The sequence below is a fragment of the Nicotiana attenuata genome, chromosome 1 (assembly GCF_001879085.1).
Source record: "Nicotiana attenuata strain UT chromosome 1, NIATTr2, whole genome shotgun sequence".
In the NCBI taxonomy this organism is placed as follows: Eukaryota; Viridiplantae; Streptophyta; class Magnoliopsida; order Solanales; family Solanaceae; genus Nicotiana; species Nicotiana attenuata.
The window spans coordinates 54,608,603-54,620,624 of record NC_031989.1 but is presented as its reverse complement, the minus strand read 5'-3'; the positions used below and the strand labels follow the sequence as shown (position 1 = coordinate 54,620,624).

The window sequence follows — 12,022 nt, the reverse complement described above, 5'->3', positions numbered from 1 at the left end:
CACCTAAGGTCCGACTAACATAATAGATAGAGAATTGCGTACCTTGTTCTTCTTGGACCAGGACTCCACTTACCGCTATCTCCGATACTGCGAAATATAAGTAAAGTTGTTCATCTGCCCTCGGCGTGTGAAGCAGCGGCGGGCTCGATAAGTACCGTTTAAGCTCTTCCAAGGCATGTTGGCATTTTGGGGTCCATATGAAGTTATTCCGTTTCTTCAGCAACGAAAAGAATCGATGGCTCTTACCGGAGGACCTCGAGATGAATCGCCCCAGAGCGGCTATGCGCCCCGTTAGCCTCTGCACTGCCTTTATGTTGTCTACTACCGTGATGTCCTCGATAGCTTTGATTTTGTCGGGGTTGATCTCGACTCCTCGATTGGATACCATGAAGCCGAGAAATTTGCTAGAGCCGACCTCAAATGTGCATTTTTCTAGGTTGAGCTTCATGTTGTATTTCTTCAGTATACCGAAAGGTTCCTGCAAATGCTTCAAATGGTCCTGCTCGCAGGGACTTAACTAGCATGTCATCAATATAAACTTCCATATATTTCACTATTTGTTCTTCGAACACTCGATTTACAAGGCGTTGATAAGTTCCACCATCATTTTTTAATCCGAATGGCGTTGCATTATAACAGTAAGTCCTATACTTAGTGATGAACGAGGTCTTTTCCTGGTCTTCTGGGTTCATGTATTTGGTTGTACCCGGAATAGGCATCGAGAAAACGAAGGATCTCGTGGCCGGCCTTGGCATCGATCATGCGATCGATATTATGCAAAGAAAAAGAATCCTTGGGGCACGCTTTATTTAGGTCTTTGTAATCTACACACATTCTAAGTTTGTTCCTCTTCTTAGGGACTGCTACTACGTTTGCTAACCGTTCGGGATATTTTTCTTTTTGGATGGACCCTATTTTGAGAAGTTTGGTTACCTCATATTTGATGAAGGCGTTTTAACCTCGGATTGGGGTCTTCGTTTTTGCTTCACTAGGTGGAACTTCGGGCCCAGGCTTAGTTATGGGTGTTGATTTCCGGTGGGATCCCTGTCATATCGAGATGGGACCAAGCAAACAATCCATGTTAGTTTTAAGGAATTGAATAAGTTTTCCCCCAAGCTTGGGGGCTAGCCTCGTGCTCAGGTATACCTTTTGTTCGGGCTGGTGTTCGACCAGTATGATTTGTTCCAGCTCTTTGACCGTTAACTTGGTGGCATCGAAATCATCAGGGACTATGACAGATTGAGGAATCCCATAGTCATCATCCTCGTCAGTCCCCTACATCCCTGATTGGGTCGAGGTCGGTGTCTGTGGTTGCTATTTGCCTTCCTATTTTCCCTTCGAATTTGACCCCTTCGTCGACGAGAGTGCCGATATCGGTATTACTTCGTCGACGACAAACATTTCCTTGGTGGCGGGTTGCTCTCCGTAGACTATTTTGACTCCTTATGCCGTCGGGAATTTTAGAACCTGGTGAAGGGTCGAGGGCATCGCTCTCATGTTGTGGATCCATGACCTCCCGAATAGGGCATTATACCTCATATCGCCCTCGTTCACATGGAACTTTATCTCTTGGATGGTCCCAGCCACGTTCACTGGCAAAGTTATGTCACCTTTGGTGGTTTCGCACGCCATGTTGAAGCCGTTTAGCACTCGGGCTGCGGGCACAACCTGATCCGCAGGCCGGGCTGTTCTACGACCCTTGATCGAATAATGTTGGCCGAGCTACCTGGATCAATTAAAACACGTTTAACTTGAGTCTTATTCATAAGTACAAATATTACCAGTGCGTCGTTATGGGGTTGTACGATCCATTATGCATCCTCGTCATTGAAAGACAAGGTTCCTTCCGGTACGTAATCTCGAGTTCACTTCTCCCTTGTGATCGACACCTTGGTGTGCTTTAATACTGGTCCTTAAGGAATATCGACCCCTCCAACAATCATGTGAATCACATGTAGTGGCTCTTCTTGCTCGTTTTGTCTGTTTGAATCCCTTTTTTTGAAGTGATTCTTGGCCCGATCGCTTAAGAACTCCCGAAGGTGCCCCTCGTTGAACAACCGGGCTACTTCCTCCCTTAGCTGCCTGCAATCTTCTGTTCTATGGTCATGGTGCTATGATACTTGCACATCTGATTGGGATTTCTCTAGGCTGGATCAGTTCGCAGAGGTCGAGGCAATCTAGTATCTTTGATATGTCCGATGGCTGATACAATGGCGGATGCATCAATGTTGAAGTTATATTCTGATAGTCGCGGTGCTTCTTTGGGCCTGGCGTCCCTATCGAAACCATTCTTGCTCATTAGCCCCTTAGAGCTCTGACCTCGATCATTTCTTCTTTCACCTCGAATAGGGTTGCGCCCAGACTCGTTGCTTCTCCGAACTCCATTGCATATCCGGTAGCGATCCCTAATCGAGCGTGATTCTCGATCGATGTCCCTTTTGATTCTATCGACGGACCTGATAGGATAAACGGACCCGAAAGGGGACCTCAGCTGATCGTCTTCAACCCTAATTTTTGATTGGTATTGATTATGAACATCGGCCTAGGTAACAGTTGGGTATTCGATCAAGTTCTGTTTTAGATGCTGTGAAGCCACCGAGCTTCGTACGTTTAGTCCTTGGGTGAAGGCCTGGACGGCCCAATCATCGACGACCGGTGGTAGATCCATATGTTCTGTTTGGAACCGAGACACGAACTCTCTGAGCATCTCGTTATCTTTCTGCCTTACCTTGAAGAGGTCCGATTTCCTAGTCTCGACCTTTATAGTCCCGGGGTGTGCTTTAATAAAGGAGTCTGCAAGTCAATGGAGTTGGGTGACAAGTTATGGTACCATATCATCGCTCCCTTCGACAGAGTTTCCCCGAACTTCTTCAATAATATAGACTCGATCTCGTTGTCCTCCAAGTTGTTCCCTTTAATCGCGCATATGTAAGAAGTGACATGCTCGTTGGGGTCTGTTGTTCCATTATACTTGGGAATTTCTAGCATGCGGAACTTCTTGGGAAATGGTTTAGGGGCCGCGCTCGGGGGGGGGGGGGTAGGGGGAGGGGAAGGTTTTTGCACGAACTTCTTCGAATCCAAACCCTTCAAACCCTTGATACTTCTTCGAATCCAAACCCTTCAAAACCCTTCCTCGAGCATCTTCATGATTGTGGGATCGGTCCCTGATTCACCTCCATTCGATCTCTTTGGCACCGATTTGGCCCTACGAACAACCTCATGTGATGGCTCGGGTTCGATCCTGCTTGGTGCATGGTTCTGGTTTTGGAGTTGTGCTATTGCAGCTTGTTGAGTCTGCAACATTTCGAATATCACTCGAAGGCTGATCCTGCCTTCTTCACCGCCCTGTGCGTTCTGATCGGCTGGTCGAACGTCTCTGCGGATGCTACTTTCAGGATCAACAGCCAAATCCTATTAATGACAACATGGGAACTGACAAGGATTGGTTCTACGGCCAGGGTTTCATCGAGGTCAACTGGAGGTACTCCATTTCCTGGGGAGGCTATGTTGTCGTTCTCGCCATGGAGACCAAGGCCATTGTCTGTGTGTGTGTGTGTGTGGGTACTGCTTGAGAGTTTGACATGCTGATCTTGGAATCAAAGATACTCACAAGAACAAGAATTAAATACTCTGTGTTACAAAAGGTAGTACCATGCAATCACTATTATTCTTAGCCCCACAGTGTGCGCCAAACTATTTACCCTAAAATTGGATAACAATTGAATTTATACGTGGTTTTAAGGACACGTGATTTGACATGACACAAAATGAGAAAATATGTAAATTGATATTGAAATTGACTGCAAAAAGGAATAAAGCAAACCAAAATAAACGTGTAGCTTTGCCCTCGAGCTAGATCAGCCTCGAACCAAACGAGTATTCTACTGGAAAATATGAAAAGAGCAACAGAGTATTGAAAGCTTAAGAGAAAGGTAGTATATTGCTTTGTATAGCGTGAATATGATGTCTTTTACAAATGATCAGACCCTCTTTATATAGTAGGGGAGTCATACCTCTGATACAATTCTTAATACAGTAAGAAATCCCATGATTAGCTAATTAATCGGCCTCTTCTTGATACGTGCCGAGATTTCTGCTGTAATCCTCGCCCGATTAAGAATATTTTGGTTTTTCGTTATTTGGCTTGGTAAGCTTCCCTCGATCTTGCTCGATCTCTATCCTGCCTGGCTTTAATCTTGGCCGACCTCGATCTCGATCGGTCTCTGGGTCTCGAGCTCGGCAATTTAACTTTACACAGTGGTCCGATATAACATAGGGTCGAACCGTGGCCTGGCTCGCTCCGGGACATGCCCGATTTTTAGCGTATACAAGGTGGCAGTTATGCACCTCATATTTTCTGTTAATTTTAAAGATTTTTTGAGTGAAAACTGTTAGTTTTTAGGGTTTATGACTAAATTGATCACATTTTACATATATGAAGGATCATATCAGTTAAGGGGTATACAGTAAGGACCAAAATAGTCCAACCCCTATACATTAAGGACCATTTTGATAATTTCCTCAGAAAAGTTTTCTCAAAATTTGCGATGCCTAGCACTTCAAATTCGTTTTTTCAACTCTCTCTTGCTGGAGAATGTCCCTCTCTTTGTAACTATGGCCTATACCAGAAAAGTGATAAAGATTCTTTCCATTGTTGTCTTCAGAGTTTACTGGAACTTACAAAAATATATGGGTCAAGAAATACAATAAGTCTTGAGGGTATATGTGGGTAAGAGTAGTTAATAATAGCCACCCATTAAGAATGATGCTCCGAAATCTGCAATCCAACTTCTGTTTTCTACTGCTGCTTGTTTCAATCCAATGTTTATTGGTGATAGTCTTTGGTACAGACCATTATAGAAGAGCTGACTTCCCTCCTGGCTTTGTTTTTGGTGCTGGAACTTCTGCCTATCAAGTCAGTTAAAAGTTTTTTTTTTTTTTTTTTTCAATAATGAGTTTGTAATTGATGAATAGTAATTGTTTACTCTTTGATTGGTTGTATATGAAAAAAGGTAGAAGGGGCAGCATCTGAAGATGGAAGGACACCTAGCATTTGGGATACTTTTGCTCATGCTGGTCTGTATTCTTAAAATCAATCCAGTTCTGTTTCTTTATTCGCTTTGCATCCTTGACCTCTTTATAGTCCCATTAATCGTGAAATTGAGTGATAGTTTGTCTTATAGCCCAAATCATGGTATGTATTGTCCGTTTTGGTGCGACTGACCTCTTTGGATTTGTCACCTGAGCTATGTCATATGGAGCCCAAAAGCATAAGATACTATGTGAACTTGTACTGTCTTATATAGCACTTCATTTTCTTCTTCATTTCCAATGTGGTATTTGCCTTAAGTGTCATATGAACCCTTTCTTCTGAAGCTTGCCACCTAGAAGCCTGTTAGTCATTCTCCTAAATCCGCACTCATCAGCCCCTTCCATCGTGACTCGTGAGTGTTACATAGTTGATACTTTACCACGCTATGCCGGAGACTTTGTTACATTCTTTTACAATTGCCTGATTTAAATTTTTTTTTTTTTTTCCATCTATGGTAGTGCAGTAACCAGAGAACAAGTTAAAGAAAATTGAGATTTTAAGCCCATTTTACTCTTCAATAATAAAAGTATAATCATAATAAATGGCCTTGTGAGCAATTTCATCTCTTAACCTCAATAAGTCTTGTCTATTCCATGTATGAGAAGTTGAATGTGTGACAAAGCCAACACATCCTCTTTTTATTTTCTTACCTAATTTTAGAAATTCGCTCATTTGTTATAAATCACTTGCTTCTCGCTAAACTGAAGTTGTTCGGTGACGCACAAATGATGCAGAAAATTGGTATACTACTACTGAATGTTGTACATTTGAACAGGTGGATATACAATTTGGGCTATCATTTATAAGTAGAACATTTCTTTCTTTTAGAAATTTAAAATCTTTTTATTAGGAAATACATGCTATGAGTTACATTAATGCAGATTGGTTGATGATATTTCAAGTTTTTGCTTCCAGGTTTTTCCGGTGGAGCCAATGGAGACATAGCATGTGATCTGTACCACAAATACAAGGTGGATACAATGACTCTGTTTCAATCTGATTCTTTTACCTCCCACCGACTGTTACAAAGTAACATATACAACAAATGGTTTGGTACTATCACTGCATACAAGAGAAGATGGTTGGCATAGAAGTTTGATTGATATCCGACAGAAAACAGACAAGTATAACAAGCAATTATAGATGTAGAATATGGAACGTTATTACCTTGAAAAGCAACTGAAAGGACTATTCAGTTCCATGCTTAGGATTCAGATTCAATTGAACTTCTTGGTTATTGTATTTTACAACTGCAACGTATGTAGAATGAGTACAAGTTCCTATCTTCCAATTCTCTTAACAACATGACAGAGAAAGATTTAACTAAGTCTCTAGTTCTTTGAGCCTTACTCTTGAAGTATTTGTTTAAGCTTCTTAAAATTGATCTTACATAGTTAAGGTCCTTCACACGATAGCATAATCTTAGGTTTGGCGTACCGCTAAGTGTCTGTTATTTTAGTTTATGGTCTTCAAGAAATGGTTCATTCTTTTCTATGTCTTGTAAAAAGTTGGTAGCAGTTAAATTCAATCAGGTTTCTCCTAAAGAAATAGCATAATCTTAGGTTTGGCGTACCACTAAGTGTCTGCTATATTTAGTTTATGGTCTTCAAGAAATGGTTCATTCTTTTCTACGTCTTGTAAAAAGTTGGTGGCACTTAAATTCAATTAGGTTTGTCCTAAAGAAAGGCAGTTTGAGTTCATCAAATTTCCGTTGCAGGAAGATGTCCAACTCATGGTTGACACAGGCTTAGAAGCCTACAGGTTCTCTATTTCATGGTCTAGACTTATACCTGGTAGGTTTAGCCCCTTGATACTACATGAAAACACCTCATATTATTTCCTTTTATTTCCACCCTCTTTGATGCCGCGTTTGTTCTCTTTCCAGGTGGAAGAGGACCTGTAAATCCAAAGGGTTTACAGTTTTACAACAATTACATTGATGAACTTATCAGCCACGGTCATACCAAATTTCTTGGCAATTTCAGTACATTTTGTCAATTACACATATTAGAGAAAAAAGAAAAGCAAAAAACTGCACTTCGAGATTCCTCTGAAGAGTGCATTAAAAGTCTTTCGTATCTGTTAATATTGCAGGTATTCAACCACATGTTACACTATTTCACAGTGATCTACCATAGGTACTTGAAGATAAACACGGGGGATGGTTAAGCCGAAAGATTGTGTATGTCTATAGCATATTTTAACCTGTTTACTCATATATCAGTTTTAGTATCAGGCCATCAGATACGATTAACTTCAGTAGTAGAATTTGCTATCGACTTTAGGAAGGACTTCACTGCATATGCAGAGGTATGCTTCAAGGAGTTTGGTGACAGGGTGATGTATTGGACCACCATTAATGAGGCCAATATATTTGCGATTGGAGGTTATGATAATGGCATCACCCCACCAGGACGTTGTTCCCCACCTTTTGGGGTTTATTGTTCTAGAGGCAATTCATCTACTGAGCCTTATATTGTTGTTCATAACATGTTGCTTGCACATTCATCTGCAATGAAATTGTACAGGAGAAATTACAAGGTATGATTCAAAGATTTCAATCTAGAAGCAAACTGGTCAGTAAAATAACTTTCATCTGTATTGTTATTGAAGTCTCAATGATTTAGTGTTTTAGTGCTCGTTCTGAGGTTAGTTTGAGCATTTCTGTTCTTATAGTTTGATTAGTTACCAATATAGGGAGGGCAACTTTATTACCTCATTTTCCTTCTTTGGTTATGCTATAAAGGTTGATTGCGTAATAAGTTTGCTCAATAATAATTTATCTAATATTTGTATTTATTTATTTAAATTTAGTAAAAATATTAAAATATTCATTTCATTCGCAGTTAGTACTATGTGCGGCACATTTGTGCAAACTAATTTAGATGTATGGCATTATATGGCTTAAGTCCTTGCTTTGAGGAAAACCTTTTTCCTTCTTCTCTACTCTTGTTTCTTTGATGAAAGTACTGGTCTTTGTGGGGTCATGTAAGCATATCCTTTCTCATTTCCAGCTCCTTCTATTACTTGTGAGTGAACAACTTTACTTTAAGACATGTGCTTACTAATGACAGCAAAATTTTTGCAATGCAGTCCACCCAACATGGTTTTGTGGGATTTAATATATATGGTTTTTGGTGTGTTCCTTACACAAATTCAGGGGATGATGTAAATGCAGCAGAAAGAGCTAATGAATTTTATACTGGTTGGTGAGTTTTAGAATTTCATTGGCTGATTAAAAGTATATTTCTGACATGTAAAATCTTGCCTAGCAGCCATATCAATATTACAGGTTCTGTTTTAAAAGACATAATTAAGTATATAAACCTGTCCTCTCTTTAAAAGCTTCAAGTTTTAAATGAGTGGTCACGCAATTCGGCAAAGCAAACAGACGTTCTGGTTTCAAGTTCGTCGTCTCCCATTATCAAGAATAATCATAAAAGTGTGCTTTCTCTAACAACTTAAGCTTTTTGATGAGAAGATGGACATACAACTCAACGATTTTATATTTGCAAGCCATTATCAAGCAATATGTTTGTTTACCATATTTTCCTTTTCCGACTTTGGCTGCAGGATAATGAATCCTTTAATATTTGGAGACTATCCATCTGTAATGAAGAAGGCTGCTGGGACAAGAATTCCAACCTTCAGCAAATATGAGGCTAAGCTAGTTAAGGGCTCAGTTGATTTCATAGGCCTAAACCACTATACAACAGCATCTGTTAAGGACAGGTCTTCCAGCATTGAAAAGAATACCAGGGACTTTGGTGCTGACATAGAAGCAGATATCTCACGTATGAAATCCAGTGCTCTCTAAGGTTGTGTTTGGTATGATGGAAGTCATATTTGGAAAATATTTTTTGGCAAATGACTTATTTTTGGAAAAAGATTTTTGGTGTTTTGTTGGTTGGAGAATAGAAAATATTTTTTTGAGAAAAAAACATTTACTAAAGATTGATAAAAGTATTAGCAAATTGAATACTGTTTTGATGAAACTTTTGAGTATTAAAAGATTGTAGACATAATAATGTCTAAATGTTGGTTAAAGGCAGTAATATTAAGTTAGGAGTTTAGATAGTTATGAAGGAGAATGACTTCCGCCCAAAGGTGTAGGAAGTCATTTTTTCCCTTTTGGTGGAAAATGTTTTCTCTGAAAAATATTTTTCACAACCAAACACCAGAAAATAAGAATTTTTTCCGTCATGCCAAACAACGCACCTTAAATAAATATCAGTCTCTCATATTTTAACCACTAGCTAACTAAGTTTCATCTGGATGTTTATCTGACTTCATTTAAATTATCTTTTCCATAGTTTATTAGTTTTTCTGCTTATGATGGATTAGGTGATATCAGTGAGCTCACTAATTTTATCTATTTTGGGTTTCTGCAGTTGAGGCATTGGCAGCAGATCAGGTGAGCCCTCTAATATAAGTTCTTGTGTGATGTTTTGAAGATTTACAAGTTCTGTCACTTAAACATTGTTTGACTTTAGTATCCAGTGATACCTTCTGGTCTTTATGAATTTCTGGAGTATTTAAAAGAAGCTTATGGCAACCCACCGATTTACATTCAGGAAAATGGTGCGTCCTCTCCAATCACCTCCTCTCTTTTGATTTTATGCTTTTGCACGCAATTTGTGGGTTCTTACACCTGTGTGCTCTAGCAATGTTTTGCCTTATTCAGTAAATATATATAGAGGATAAAGCCTACTATAAGCTAAATTTGTCCTTACAACCTGGAAACTTCACCCATTCCGGACAATCCACTCAAAGTAAAGCTTGCATAACCTGGTTTCACTTCTAGCCTGTTTGGCCAGTATAGGAAACTACTACTTGTGCTTATTTTGGAGAGTCAGGGTATTTGGACAAGCTTTTGGGAAAGATGAGTGTTTTTAAGCAGTAGAAGAAGCTATTTTCTGCTGTGTGGAAGAAGGTAAAAATGTAGCTTCTCGTTAGAAGTACAAGCAGAAGTTGTTTTTAACTTTTATTCATTACAAAATGCCTTTATGAAAAGTTTATAATACCAAACTATCCCAACTATACGGTCAAACACAAACCTCATGAATTATCGACAACAAATCCAGAGTTCCATAGGTATGCGCTCTCTCTCTCTCTCTCTCTCTCTCTCTCTCTCTCTCTCTCCTTTTTGATTTTATTTGTTACTCTTTTTAATTAATAGAAATTGAAAATTTTAATTAAAGCCCCTCATACAAAAATTCAAATCATTTACATCTATTTAAATAAAACTAATTGTACAACAAATCTCTACATGTCTTTTGTTGTAATTTGATACTCTAAAGCACTTTTAGAAAGATACTCAAACTACTTCTATAATACGAACAAAAGCTCTTCTTAAATTACTTGTCCAAACGCAAATGACCACTATTCTAATATGCTTTTTTTAAACTCCTTTTGACAAAAGTACTTTTCAAAAAAAAGAAAAAAGTACTTTACAATGTTAATGTTAAAAAAAAACAAGTACTTTTCAAAAAATAAGCAAATTTTGGAAGGTTGTTCAAATAGTCATTTTCAAATAGCGATCTCTCTTCATCTATGTTCTCTAGGAACACTACTTCCATTATTTTCAACTTAGTCAGAACAGGAAACTGTATCCACATCTTTCTATTTTCAAGAACTTGGCGATTATATGATGATCTTGGAAGCTTGATCTCCCTTAAATAACAACCTCTCAACATTTCAGCACCCTGTACCCCCCCCCCCCCCCCACCCCTGCCCCACTTCATGTTGTGGGGTATTCTGGAAAAATATGGTGAAGTTTGCAGTTGCAATATCTGCTATACTGTAGTTTCCTCTGAATTCCAAATGTAAGATTTCAGGATGTTAGCATAATCTTGTGACTTTCTCCAAATTCCTGAAGTGAAAAGTGTTTGAGATGCTTAATGATTTGTTTTGGCAGGTCAAAAGACTCGGCGTAATGGTACACTAAATGACGCAGCAAGAATAAATTATTTGCATGCCTACATTGGGAGTGTTCTCGACGCTGTAAGGTAAACCTCTTATAACAAAGTTATTGACTGTAGATGCGGGCAGAGAGAGCTGTGAAGTATCGTTGATGTTATCTTTGGAAGGGATAAAAGGTCAAGTTTATTTGCCTCATGTAAATTTGGCAAAACACTTTCCAAGAACTGAACAAATCAGAAAGTTATGCAGTCTTGCAAGTTAAAATGTTGAGACAACTAACTTAATCATGTTGGGTCATCTTTTAGGATTTAAATTACATACATTGGCCCTGTAAAGATATTTTACGCGAACAGTGTAGTGTTTGGTCATTTTTATTAGTTTACCAATTAATGCTCGTCATAAGAATTTACCTATAATTACCTTATAAGTAACCTGATTTGTGTAAATAATTTTTACACCGTCAATGCATAGATTTAAAATCTTTATTTTATTTGTTTTTGCTGTGGCAACAGGTAGGCGCCTTAATTGGTTAAGAGTAGTTTTTTTCCTTTTCTTAATCATTTATCAAGTTGATGTAGACTAAGCTTTTATCATGTGCACTTCACTAAAAGCTTGTCTTTTGTCCAAACCCCATAATAATGCAGGAACGGATCGGATGCAAGAGGCTATTCCGCGTGGTCCTTCTTAGATGGTTTGGAGTTACTTGGTGGCTATGGACCGAGCTATGGCCTCTACTATGTAGATTTGGATGACAAAGAATTAAGAAGGTATCCAAAACTTTCTGCATACTGGTACGCCAACTTCTTAAAGGGAAAAAGCTCGATTACTAGTGCAGCTTCCAAGTAGGGGACAAGCTTCCTATCTACAAATCCTAGTTTTGTTACTAAATTGGTTCTTCTCTAATATGGTTTTACGTGCACAAGATGTTAGATATTTGTCAACCCTTCCCAAATAATATGATTATATCTGCACAAGATTTTTAATATGATGTTACTTCTCCATTCTGTA

General features: G+C 38.8%; 1 pseudogene across 1 annotated transcript; it reads left to right on the top strand.

The window, feature by feature from the left end:
• LOC109226809 lies at positions 4,558-12,022 on the top strand (annotated as a pseudogene). The gene is made up of 13 exons (XR_002068155.1): positions 4,558-4,915; positions 5,013-5,076; positions 6,008-6,063; positions 6,810-6,885; positions 6,978-7,049; positions 7,187-7,274; positions 7,378-7,633; positions 8,186-8,301; positions 8,666-8,886; positions 9,484-9,506; positions 9,586-9,673; positions 11,010-11,100; positions 11,659-12,022. The product of XR_002068155.1 is annotated as a beta-glucosidase 11-like (transcript).